The 11682-nt window shown below is 41.2% G+C and overlaps 2 pseudogenes; both read right to left on the reverse strand.

Moving 5' to 3' along the window:
- Positions 1-7437: 7437 nt before the first annotated feature.
- On the reverse strand, positions 7438-9274 carry LOC104876655 (annotated as a pseudogene).
- A 434-nt stretch (positions 9275-9708) lies between these two features.
- Positions 9709-11682, reverse strand: part of LOC104876654 — a 3748-nt pseudogene continuing 1774 nt past the window's right edge.

The raw sequence follows: 11682 nt of genomic DNA on the forward strand, positions 1-11682 counted from the left end.
AGTACAAGGTCTTCAATGCTTACACACAATCCTGATTATCCACAAATTAAAGGAGAGGTATGTTCTGGCTCACATTTCAGTGCATGGTTCTCTGGTTTCAAGGCAGAAGAGCATGACAGAGAGACGAAAAGCTGTTCACATCATGGTAGCCAGGAGGCAGTGAGGATAATATATACCTCTCCCAGTCACACTTTTTCTGACCTAGTGATCCTCCTCTTCTTACTACCAGACTCTGCCTCCTAAGAGCAAGTCAACTATATCACTCCTATGATTTAGCCACCTTCCAAAATCTCCACCTATTAGCACATGAGGGTCTCCAGGGTTGTCTAGATGTAAACCATAACACCAGGGGATGAACAAAAAGACCTGAGAACAAAAAGACCTTTTTATGCAAGGACCAAAAGAAGAGAGAAATGCCTGACTTGGAATAGTGTGGAAGTAGGGGAAGTGTTGCACTGGTTGTAGATAAGTTTTATTTTAAAAAATTTTTAGGAGGGAAGGGGTTTATTTGGTTTACAGTTCTTAGAGATTTCAGTACATAATCAGCTGACTCCAAGGCAGGGATGACAGACAGGCATTGCAGAGCAGAAACATGGCATATACAAGGTAGCAAAAGTAAGAAGGGGAGATAAGTTTTAAATTTACTTTTTTCCCTCTGAAGATTCTAGAATTTGTTCTATGAGATAAACTGACAATATATAGATTGATAGAAAAAATATAAAAATGTATTAATATACATAAGCACAGAAGCCATACTCAACGTATGAGACTCAGAGAGGGTCAAGGTGGCTGAACCTTACATACAGTTAAACAAAGGGTGGGGGCTTGAGCTTCTGGATAGAAGGGAGGTGACACTGACTATGGAAAGCTGCGGGGAGGAGATGCAGGGTGAGTAAGGGTTGTCTAGTTATCCAGGCACCATCTTCAGGAAGCCACCTGTGGTCATCTCTGCCTAGGCCAGGTGTCAGGCCCCCAATCTCTTCCAGTAAAAAGATGTTTCCTGGACAGAAGGGGGCTATCAGAAAAGCCCCCACCTGTACTTCTGTTTACTAATGTGGATAGATCCATATTTCTTAAATGGCACCTTTTCAGAGGCGTTCCTGTGTCTATAGGCATGGGAACCTAACTTGCAGTACTTGCCAATTTTCTACAGTGTAAACACATCCACAGTTGGTAGGCTGGTGGTGTAGCTCAGTGGTAGAGCACATGTTTAGTATGCAGGAGGTCCAGTGTTTGATCCCCATATCCACTTCTCTTCCCTTGCCACACATACGCACAAAAAAATCCACCACTGCTGATTTCAAGCTACTGACATGATATCCAGCTGGTTCACAGACTTCCTGAAAACCTCATAGTGAAATCTAGCAGGCTGAAGCACACCAGTAAGGGGACTAGGACAAAAGTAAGAGCCACTCACCTAGGATGTAGAGAAATAGATCCTAGAAGAGGCTGAATATTTTTAGCCAAATTTAACTACTTGGCTAATAGGAGGCTGTTTTGCCTCTTATGTTTCCTAATTGTACATAATATATGTCCTGATAGTCCCCTATACTGAGGTTTTATTTTCCTAATTATGTAGCAAAAAACAAACCTTATTGTACTTTAAAATGGCTGACTCTTCCACCACTTGCTTTGCAAATGCAAGGTCACAAGTTTGATCCCCGGTACAAAAAAAAAAAAAAGAGGCTGACTCTGAGATGATAGGAAACAGGGAAGTAGATCTTTTGCAGGTAGGAATAGGGATGGAGGGAAATGGGAGAGAGGGAAGGGAAGGGAAAGAGAAATAAAAAGGACTAAGATGTAATATGTATATATACCATTCATTGTACTCCCCACAATGAGCATATTCATCATGTGTCACAAACATGCAAAAATAAAAAAAAAATGAAAGCGAGGGGTTCTGGCTATGGGCAGAAGCTAGTACAGGGCCTAGGCATGAAGGCTAATCAATAAGTGCTTATTAAATAGAAAAAAAAAAAGGGCCGGGGATTTAGCTCAGTGGTTCCACCTCCTGCCTTGCAAGCACAAGGACCCAAGTTGGATCCCCGGTACCCCACCCCACCCCCAAAAGAGAAAAAAAAAAAAAACTGTGTGTGGTGGCGCATGCTTATAACCTCAGCGTTTGGGAGGCTGAGATCGGAGGATCTCTGTGAGTTCAAGGACAGCCTGGGCCACATAGTGAATTCAAGGCCAGCCTGAACTATATACAGAGATCCTGTCTCAACAAACAAACAGAAAAACCACCCCAACCCACCAATAAATGAATAGAAAAAAGAAGAAAAAATGTGGTGTTCTGTGAGTGAGTGTGTGTGTGTGTTTGTGTGTGGTGGGGGGCCAGTAGAAAGCCAGAATGTGGAAGGAGACGGCTCATTCTGAGATTCAGCGTCCCTAAGAAAACACCCCGTTATGGTTTGGATCAAAGATGTTCCCCCAGGCTGGGTGAAATGGTGCAAACCTGTAATTCTAGCACTTGGGAGGCCATATATAGAGACATCTAAAAATACCAAAAAACAAACAGAAAAGCCCCCCAAAGTCTCTTGTATTCAGAAGTAAAGATATAGAAGGTGATTAGATCTTGAGGCATTAACCTCATTAGTGGGTTGATCTGTTGATGGGTTCATAGCTGAATATTCTGTTGCAAGGTAGGGCCTGGCTGGAAGAAGTAGATCACCGGCGTCATAAACCAGGGTATGTCCTTATTCCAGCCCCTTCCTCTCCCTCTCTCTTTACCTCTTTGCTTCTGGCTGCCATGAGGTGAGCGGCTTTGCTCCCCCTTCCCCCGTGACATCCTGCCTTACCTCTGTTCCACACCAATGGAGCACCCAGTCTTGAACTGGAACTTCCAAAACTCTGAGCCAAATAAACCTTCATCTCTTTAAGTTGTTTTCTCAGGTATGGTGTCATAGTGACAGAAAGCTGACTAACGCACCCCCACTATCTTCACTAGTGGTAAGAAGTTATAAATCACATAAAACCCTCCACAGCTTTCTACTGTGGGAGATACAAGAATAAATAAAGTTATTAGATAAACCACTGCTTTCCAGACTCCAGGATGCTGTTCACTCGCCAGAATAACAATACTGGTAATGAGGAATGTGAGTAGTTCCTTTTAATTTTTTGCAAGAGAGTTTTACCTGTGTATTCTAAAGGGATGAAGAGGGGCTCATCAAGGGAATGGTTATTAATTCGGGAAGGAGTAGAAAGAGATTACGTAAGAAGGCCTGGCTGTAGCAACACAATACAGGGCACACATAGCCTGCTCAACAGTTTTGGTTGGTCACTATGAAGACATGATTCCAAAGCACTGTATTTTTAGAGAACACAGAGCAGATCAGAACAAGCTGGATAAGGTGGCCCATGGATGTAAGTCCAGCACTCTGGGAGGCTGGGGCAATAAGATAACAAGTTTGAGCACAGCCCTGGCAATTTAATGACTTAATGAGACCCTCTCTTAACAAAACAAAACAAAACAAAGCAAAACAAATGAAAAAAGGCAATCCACTCAGACATCCTGTCTCTCAAGAGCTATTCTTTTTTTTTGGTACCAGGGATTGAACTCTGGTCCTTGTGCTTGCAAGGCGGGTGGCGGAACCACTGAGCTAAATCCCTGACCCTCAGGAGCTATTCTTATTCCTTATTCCTATTCCCCAATACATTTTCCTACACTTAAAAACAAAAAAAATAGGGTTGGGCTGGGGATGTAGTTCAGTATGAAGGCTTTGGGTTCAATTCCCAGTAATGGCCAGGGAAGGGAGAGGAGATAAGAACAAGCCAAATAAAATCTCATTGGAAAGAATATGAAATTTTAGAGGTGAAATCTCATCTTCTGTGGTGATCTCTCAGAATGCAACTAGCATGGCAAACACAAATTCCTGGTGAAAGAAAGGAAAGTGCCCAGAAATGCTACTCATCAACAAGGAAGAGAACTTCGAAAGAATTCATAAGACAGTTATAAAGGCAGTAGATATTTATAGGATGAAAAAGCAGTAAGTGAAAGTTGAAGAGTCTAAGGCAGTAGATATTTATAGGATGAAAAAGCAGTAAGTGAAAGTTGAAGAGTCTAAGGATTATTCCCTCTAGAAAAGAAAATATATCATCTAGAAAATAATGCCTTGTTATTCTGTATTTACATGGGGTAAAAAGAAGAACAAGGAAATTGCCTTGAAATGCATAGATTTTAAAGTTGCTTATCATAAGGGGCTAGAGGTATATTTCGGTGGAGAAGTGGTTGACTGCCGTGCCCTGGGGACTGGGGCTTAATCCCAAGCACTACAGAAGAAAGAAGTGTCGATTTACTTATACCTAACTTTGATTTATTTATTTTGAAACAGGATCTTGCTATATAGCCCAGTTTGCTCTTGAACTCATCATCCTCCTGCTCCAGCCTCCCAAGTGTTGAGATTATAGGTGAGTGCCACCTGTAAAAAGCATCTGTCTTAAGAAATTTCTTGAATTTAACTGTAGAGTCCTAACTGGCCTTTGGAGATCTTTTTCTTTTGAGGGGATGGGGGCGTGTTCAAAACAGGGCATTAGCTATGTGGACTTGACTGGCCTTGAACATGAGATTCTTCTGCCTCAGACGCCCAAATAGCTGGGATTACAGGCCATCTTTTTCTTGTTACATTACTAGTAACTTTGTCTTAAGAGGACAAACTCAATGAGCATCTTTTTTGGGACATGCTTTCCCTATGAACTGGAGCCAGTAAGGGGCTAAGCAAGGACCTAGAAGTGATTTTAGGTAATGTTATGGGTTGGATCTAAAGTGTCCCCCAGGACAAGAAAAAAAAGTGAAAATAGAAGAAACAAATGGAAATAAAGAAGCTTTTGTATCTAGGGAGGGGAAGGGGGTTGGGGGAAGAGAAATAGGAAACAAAGAAGAGGCAGTATTTATCATGTACAGGTGCAAATTCCCTATGATGAGTGCTATCATTATGTATATCTAAAATGTACCAATAAATTATATATATATATTGTCCTCCAAAAGGCTCTGTGTTGAAGGCTTGGTCCCCAGTGCAGCAGTGTGCTGAGATGGCTCAGGAGGGCCCTGACGTCATGAGTGGATTGACCCATGAGGAACAGCTGAAGTGCTAACTGGAAGGGGGCCCAGTTGGAGGAAGTGGGCCACTGGCAGTGTGGCTTTCATGGGTGTATCCTTTTCTCTATATATATATTGTCCTCCAAAAGGCTCTGTGTTGAAGGCTTGGTCCCCAGTGCAGCAGTGTGCTGAGATGGCTCAGGAGGGCCCTGACGTCATGAGTGGATTGACCCATGAGGAACAGCTGAAGTGCTAACTGGAAGGGGGCCCAGTTGGAGGAAGTGGGCCACTGGCAGTGTGGCTTTCATGGGTGTATCCTTTTCTCTCTGGCTCGCCCCCCAGCCCCACTCCCCCACCTCCTGCTTCTGGCCACCATGACATCAGCAGCTCTATTCTATCTCGCCCTCCCTGTCATGATGATCTGTCTCACCACAAGTCCAGGAACAGCAGAGCCAAGTGACCATGGACCGAAACCCTTGAAACAGTGAGACAAATTAAATGCTTCCTCTCAAAGTTACCTCAAGTATTTTGTCACAGTGATGGGAAATTGATTAACATAGGAATGTATTCTGAATTCTTCCGCTTTGGGTTTGACGTAAATTATTTCAAGTCTCAGGACCTTATTTCCCATAGTAAATACATACTACCTTTCTTAGGCATGGTGGTACACACCTGAAATCCAAGCACTAGGGAGGCTGAAGCAGGAGGATGGCAAATTCAAGTCTAGCCTGGGCTACCAAGTGAGACCCTGTCTCAATGAAAAAAAATTTAAAAAATTGTTATATGAGCACAAAAATATACCTATATTATTACTTATTTGTAATATGTAATTTATAGCTAAACACAAATTCTTTTTATATTACTAGAGTCCTAGTACAGAAAATAGCAGAGAACCCCCCCAAAAAAGACACAAGGTTTGATTTTATCCAAACTCTTGTTTATTTGTTTATTTATTATGTTAGTTAATTTTCTCTTGCTGCTGAGACAAAATACCTGACACCAAAGTTAGAAGGGAAGGGTTTATTTGCCTACAGTTCATAGAAGTTTCAGTCCATAATTGACTGACTCCAAGGTAGGGAGGACAAACAGGCCTGGCAGAGCAGGAACAACGTGGTAGGCACACGGTAGCAAAGGCGTCAGGAAGGAGCTTTCAGTTCATGGCAGTGGAAGACAGCAAAAGCAACAAAAGAGAGTTTAACTGTGTCTCCCTGCCTTTTAAAAAAATCTTGTTCAGACTACTTAGGGTGGGCAGCGCTCACACTCTTAATCCTAGTGCTTGAGCCCATCGCTATATCATGAATCAATTCCAGCTTCACACACTCTAGATCAAACCTATGACCACATGAGGCTTTGGGGGGCCATCTATACCCAAACTATAACAATTACTTATTTATTTATTTAGCAGTACTAGGGATTGAATCCAGGCAAACAGTCTACTACTGAGGTAAAAATCAGTGCTTTTTTTTTTTTTTTTTTTTTTTTTTTTTTTTTTTGGCAGGGCCTCGCTATGTCATTCAGGCTTGCCTTAAACTTGTTATGTAGCACTACTGGTCTCGAACTCACGGCAACCCTCCCGCTTCAGCCTCCCAAGTGCTGGGATTCCAGGTATGTGCCACCACACCCAGTGCTATTCTTATTTTATTTTGACACAGAGTCTTGCTAAAATGTAATCCTCAAATTTTTTTTATCATCCTGCCTCTCTGCATCCCTATTAGCTGGGATTATAGGTGTGCACCATCATGCCCAGTTATTTTGAATTTTTTTGAGAGGTCTTAGTGTATTGCCAAGACTGTCTTCAAACTCTTAGGCTTAGTTGGTCTTCCTACCTCAGCCTCCCAAGTAGCTGGGGTACAGGCACATACCATCATGCCTAGCTCTTTTCTCTTTACTAAGGTGCTATGCCTTCATTCTATAGGATAGCTATTTAAAATCGAAGTTCTCCTGAGGCAGGGTAGGTATACAGACTTTCTTTCCCTAAAGCATTGTAAAACTCCAGCAAAAGCCCCATATGAAAGTATTTTTGTAATGTAATGGTTATACTTATGAGACCTTGCCCAAACAACATAGTTTCACCTCGGCTTTTGTACAATTTATACGGACCACAGGAACTTTGAGTCCCAGAATCACAGAACATCAGGGCTGGAAGAGGCCTCAGAGATGATCTTATCCAACCTTCACATATGGAACATGTGGAATCTGGAACCTAAGAGGAGAAATCCCCATCTGAAGTTATAAAGCTAAAAATGGCAGAGCACTGGACTACTTCTTCTTTCCATGTTAGTAACTGAACAGGTTTTTGGTGAGTTCTGGAAAATTTCAGTTGAAAAGCAAAGGCTGTTCCTCAGTAATGCCTCTTCTCAGTAATGTTTGGACTCATAACTTGTTTATATAAAGGTTAAATTTTAACTGTCCACCCGGGAGTTTTTCCTCCAAAAATTCCAGCAGGAGGCAGTGACCTCTTCACTACATTTGCAGATCATTTTTTGAATTACATTGGTAAGATCATCATTTTCTGGTTCTCTTATAATATGGAGAAGAACCTGCATTACAGGTCTGAAAAATGGTGTGATATATTCTTTAGCTTTTTCTTAATTGCTGATCAACACCTGGAGTGCAAGGGTAGCTTCTGCTTTAACAGGCATTTCTCTATCATCAATCAAACATCTTCTTGTCAACTGTAATGCTGTTTGTAGGTTCTGATCACTTTTGAACTTCACTTCACAAAAATAGTGAAGTACCCAGCAAGGCCTTGCTCTCATGTAGCCTAGTTCATTGCTGAAGAGAGGAAACACATGATTCTGCAACATGTATTCCATCTGATCTTTATAGATCTTTTTCTTCAGGAGTATTTCAGCTAAAGAGCCAATCATATGTCAGGCTCCATCTTTTTTTTCGAGGATCAGCATTTGGTTCTGTAAGAATCTGGTCACAAAAAATCCTATAGTCTTCTGCAATACCTTTTTCTTCTTACTGCAGACTGTAAACAAAAGTGTCTGGGCAGCAGTGGCTGGAGAAATGAAATCTTCAAAGACATCAAACTTTGTGTGTATATATTTGTAAGGGCCTTCTTGCCAAAATTCCTCATCAGCATCTGTATGTCACATAAGTGGAAAAGTAACATTTTGAGTAATGCCTTGTATGTGAGGCTTCAGCTTCTTCCAAGAAAGGGCATGAGAGGGCTGGGGATTTAGCTCAGTGGTTCCGTCACCTGCCTCACAAGCACGAAGACCCAAGTTTGATCCCTGGTACTGAAAAAGGGGAGGCACAGGAAACTCCTTGATTAATGTAGTTTAATGCTTGCTGTAAAACTCAAGGAGCCATACATTGCTTCTCCTTTACTGATGTAACACCTTCAATAAAACTTGCTGGACACCAACAGCAAATGCCTTCAGAAATACCTCAGCAAATTCATTATACTCCTTGAAAACATTGCCAGGACTTCCGTATCTTTCAAAACGCCTGGCTAAAATATGTAAACCCCACTTCTTACATTTCCACCATGGTTTTTAAAATCTGTCATCTTCTTCAACTTGAAGTGTTTCATTAGGTACATCCCTATGCACAACAGTCTTCAAAATTTCTACCCATTTTGTCAGGTTCTGTTGATTTTATCAGCTCCAGTGGTAATGTATACTGAATGAGAGCATAGAAGATCTTGAATATTTGTTTCTGGATGAGAACAGACTGATCAGACTGATCTGAAAGAAACTGGATAAAACCATCATTTAGAACTGGCAAAAAAGGTTGCATTGTGGCTACCAAAGGACTCCACTCCTCTGGTTTCTTATAATTTTTCACAAGCTGGTAAAGACATAGGAGAATCCCTAGCCAACAAGCACTGTTATCAGACTGGAGATAAAAGCCAATCTTGCCCACAATGGCAGTCCAACAGCTTGTATAATCCTGCTTGGTGATGTGATGAATACCTGTAGTAAGTTATACCCTGATGAGCTCAGGAGAGTGGATAGTAGCTTCCACAATATTTTCTTGAATGCAATGTTGACCTTCCTCTGGTATAGGATAAGGAGATATATCCCCCTGGTGTTGTTTCCTGATCAGGCCAATACTGTGTTATCATATTTTTCAAAATAGATAACACCTGCCTTTCTCACAGGTAAATCCAGTTGTTCTGACATAGTAATCTGGAGTAGGGTTGAAACAAAATTCAGAAACTTGTGTGCTTTATTGAGCTGGGTCCATGGTGCCCCTAAAGGCCTCAGTAATGGTGGTGGGGTCCATCATGGCACAGATTCCATCAAACCCAGGACACGGGTGCTACTGGGCCAGGAATAGGGCCGTACACTCTGCACATGGATCCTCCATACTCTGTAGTGGCAACTGGTGTGAAAGGTCCCACTGCATTTTAAAATTCTGATTTTATTAAAATCAAAATAAATTACAAATAACTTCATCCTTGCTATAGTTCACTTAGACATTTACCTTAACTTACTGAAGGCACAAGATTCTGGGGCCTGTCCATCTAGACAAACAAAATGTCAGAATTAGAAATTCTCATGCCTCCAAGAGAATCCAGAAAAATCAGATCTACTCATAAGGTATCAATTCTGTCTGAATTATCTCAAATTACATTCATTCTTTTTGTCTATGAAGATAATTCATGACAAAACAATGGAGATAGATGAATTTCATTTAATGAGATCTTTCTATTTTCTTCAAGTTGTTACTCCTCCTCTTGCACATAATGGCGGGTGGTTGGTAGTAGGTTGCTGAGTTTGTACTACTCCTAAATTAGATTCACGAACCAAAACCACTGCATCACTGCTAACATTTAAAAGACACTGTGCCTGGTTTTTAATCTGGATTCTCCATGAAGACACACTGGTTCATGATGTAGGAGACAACAGCATTCCCTCCTAAAGCAGCAATGTGAGCTCACATCATTGCAAACACTTCAGCGATAACAGCATGGGGAAAACCACTGACTCCCCTCTTCTTCACAGAGAGAAGTGGTTTCCTGAATAAAAAAAACATGTTAATTATCCCAAGATATTTAAGTATTTTTGCTCCCAGAATGAAAGAAAGAGGTGTCATCTTAACAGCCTCAACTGTGGAATTTGCACAAGGTGGAACAGAATGATTTTGGAAATTTCCTTCACCTGTTGGACTTGCTTTTTCAACTATCACAGCTTTAGCTGGTGGAAAAGGATGGGAAGAAAGTGAATCTGAACAAAGTTCTAGTGGAGACTGCAGAAGTTCTTTGTCTGTAGAGGCTCTTTGTAGTGACTTTTCAACAACTGTTTTTGTGATCTGTAGAACATGATTTTTTGTCAAAAGTTATAGCAACCACTGTGACTGTGATTCTAACCTGAATCGATTTATCTTCAGGCAGAGGTATTGTGAAATTTACATGGCAAAGGCATCCTGGGATCATAGATTATAGTTTAAAACACAGGCTCATCAGCACATTTTTGAGAGCTTGATTAGTCAGGTTATGGCTGCTTAATTTGATTACTCTCACTGACATGAACCTCTGTATTTTTTTTCATTACCAGGGTTCGAACTCAGGTCTGTGCGCTTGCAAGGCAGGCAATGGAACCACTGAGCTGAATCCCGAACTCTTCATACTTTCTTCTTCTTCTTCTTCTTTTTTTATTTTGTTGTACTGGGGATTGAATTTGGGACCTTGCACTTGCAAGCCAGGAGGTGGAACCCCTGAGCTAAATCCCTGGCCCTTGAACATCTGTATTTCTGATGTCCAGTTATTTATACCAAGCATAATTTCTGTACTACAACTCTAAAAGCATGAAGGAGGATGAATATCAGTAAGTAGAGAATGGACATCTTCCATGGCCTCAGTATCATCAATCTCTAAAACAAAAGCATATTTTTTCCATGGGAAAGATCCAATTTTGTAATATCATCAGAGCTTTCTGACTGAGATCTCAGAAGTCTTGATCATTGTCTGGGTTCTGGATGGGTGATCCTATAATCTGTTCAGATGTTCATTCTGAAGGATTGATTTAATGTAACTGTTCTTAGCAATTGTGTCATTTATCTTCTGGATATGAGAGATACACTGCTCATAGGAGCCATCATTGGGTGTGGCAAATTTGTCTCTTACTCATGGTAAAAACTCCATGTAGTAATCCTTGATCTCTTTCCTTAACATGCCTTTTAGAGTCACAGGAGAATCTTTTTTTTTTTTTTGGTACTGGGGATCGAACTCAGGTCCTTGTGCTTGCAGAGGCAGGCAGCAGAACTGCTGAACTAAATCCCCAGCCCCTAGAGTCACAGGAGAATCTTAAGGAAATAATTTGAGTTTTATCTTCAGTATGTGTCCAATTCCAACCACTTTTTCCACCTCCTTTGCTACTGCTCTGGACTGAGTCTTTATTGTCTCTCAAATAGATACCATGGATATCACCTGTGCCTTCCTATAACCTATTCTCAGTAAACTGACAAGTGAGCTTTTTAAAAAGTTAATGAGTTCATATTACTTCACTTTCTGGACCCCACACTGGCTCCCAAAGTGGGAGTAAAAACAAAGGACTTGCAGTGATTTAAAAGGAACTATACACGGGTGTGGTGGCTCATGCCTATAATTCCAGAACCCAGGAGGCTGAGGAAGGAGGATTGCTGTGAATTCAAGGACAGTGTGGGACCTTGTCTTTAAAAAAAAAAAAAAA

The sequence above is a fragment of the Fukomys damarensis genome, unplaced genomic scaffold (genome assembly GCF_012274545.1).
Source record: "Fukomys damarensis isolate Sample0158 unplaced genomic scaffold, DMR_v1.0_HiC HiC_scaffold_15, whole genome shotgun sequence".
Lineage (NCBI taxonomy): Eukaryota > Metazoa > Chordata > Mammalia > Rodentia > Bathyergidae > Fukomys > Fukomys damarensis.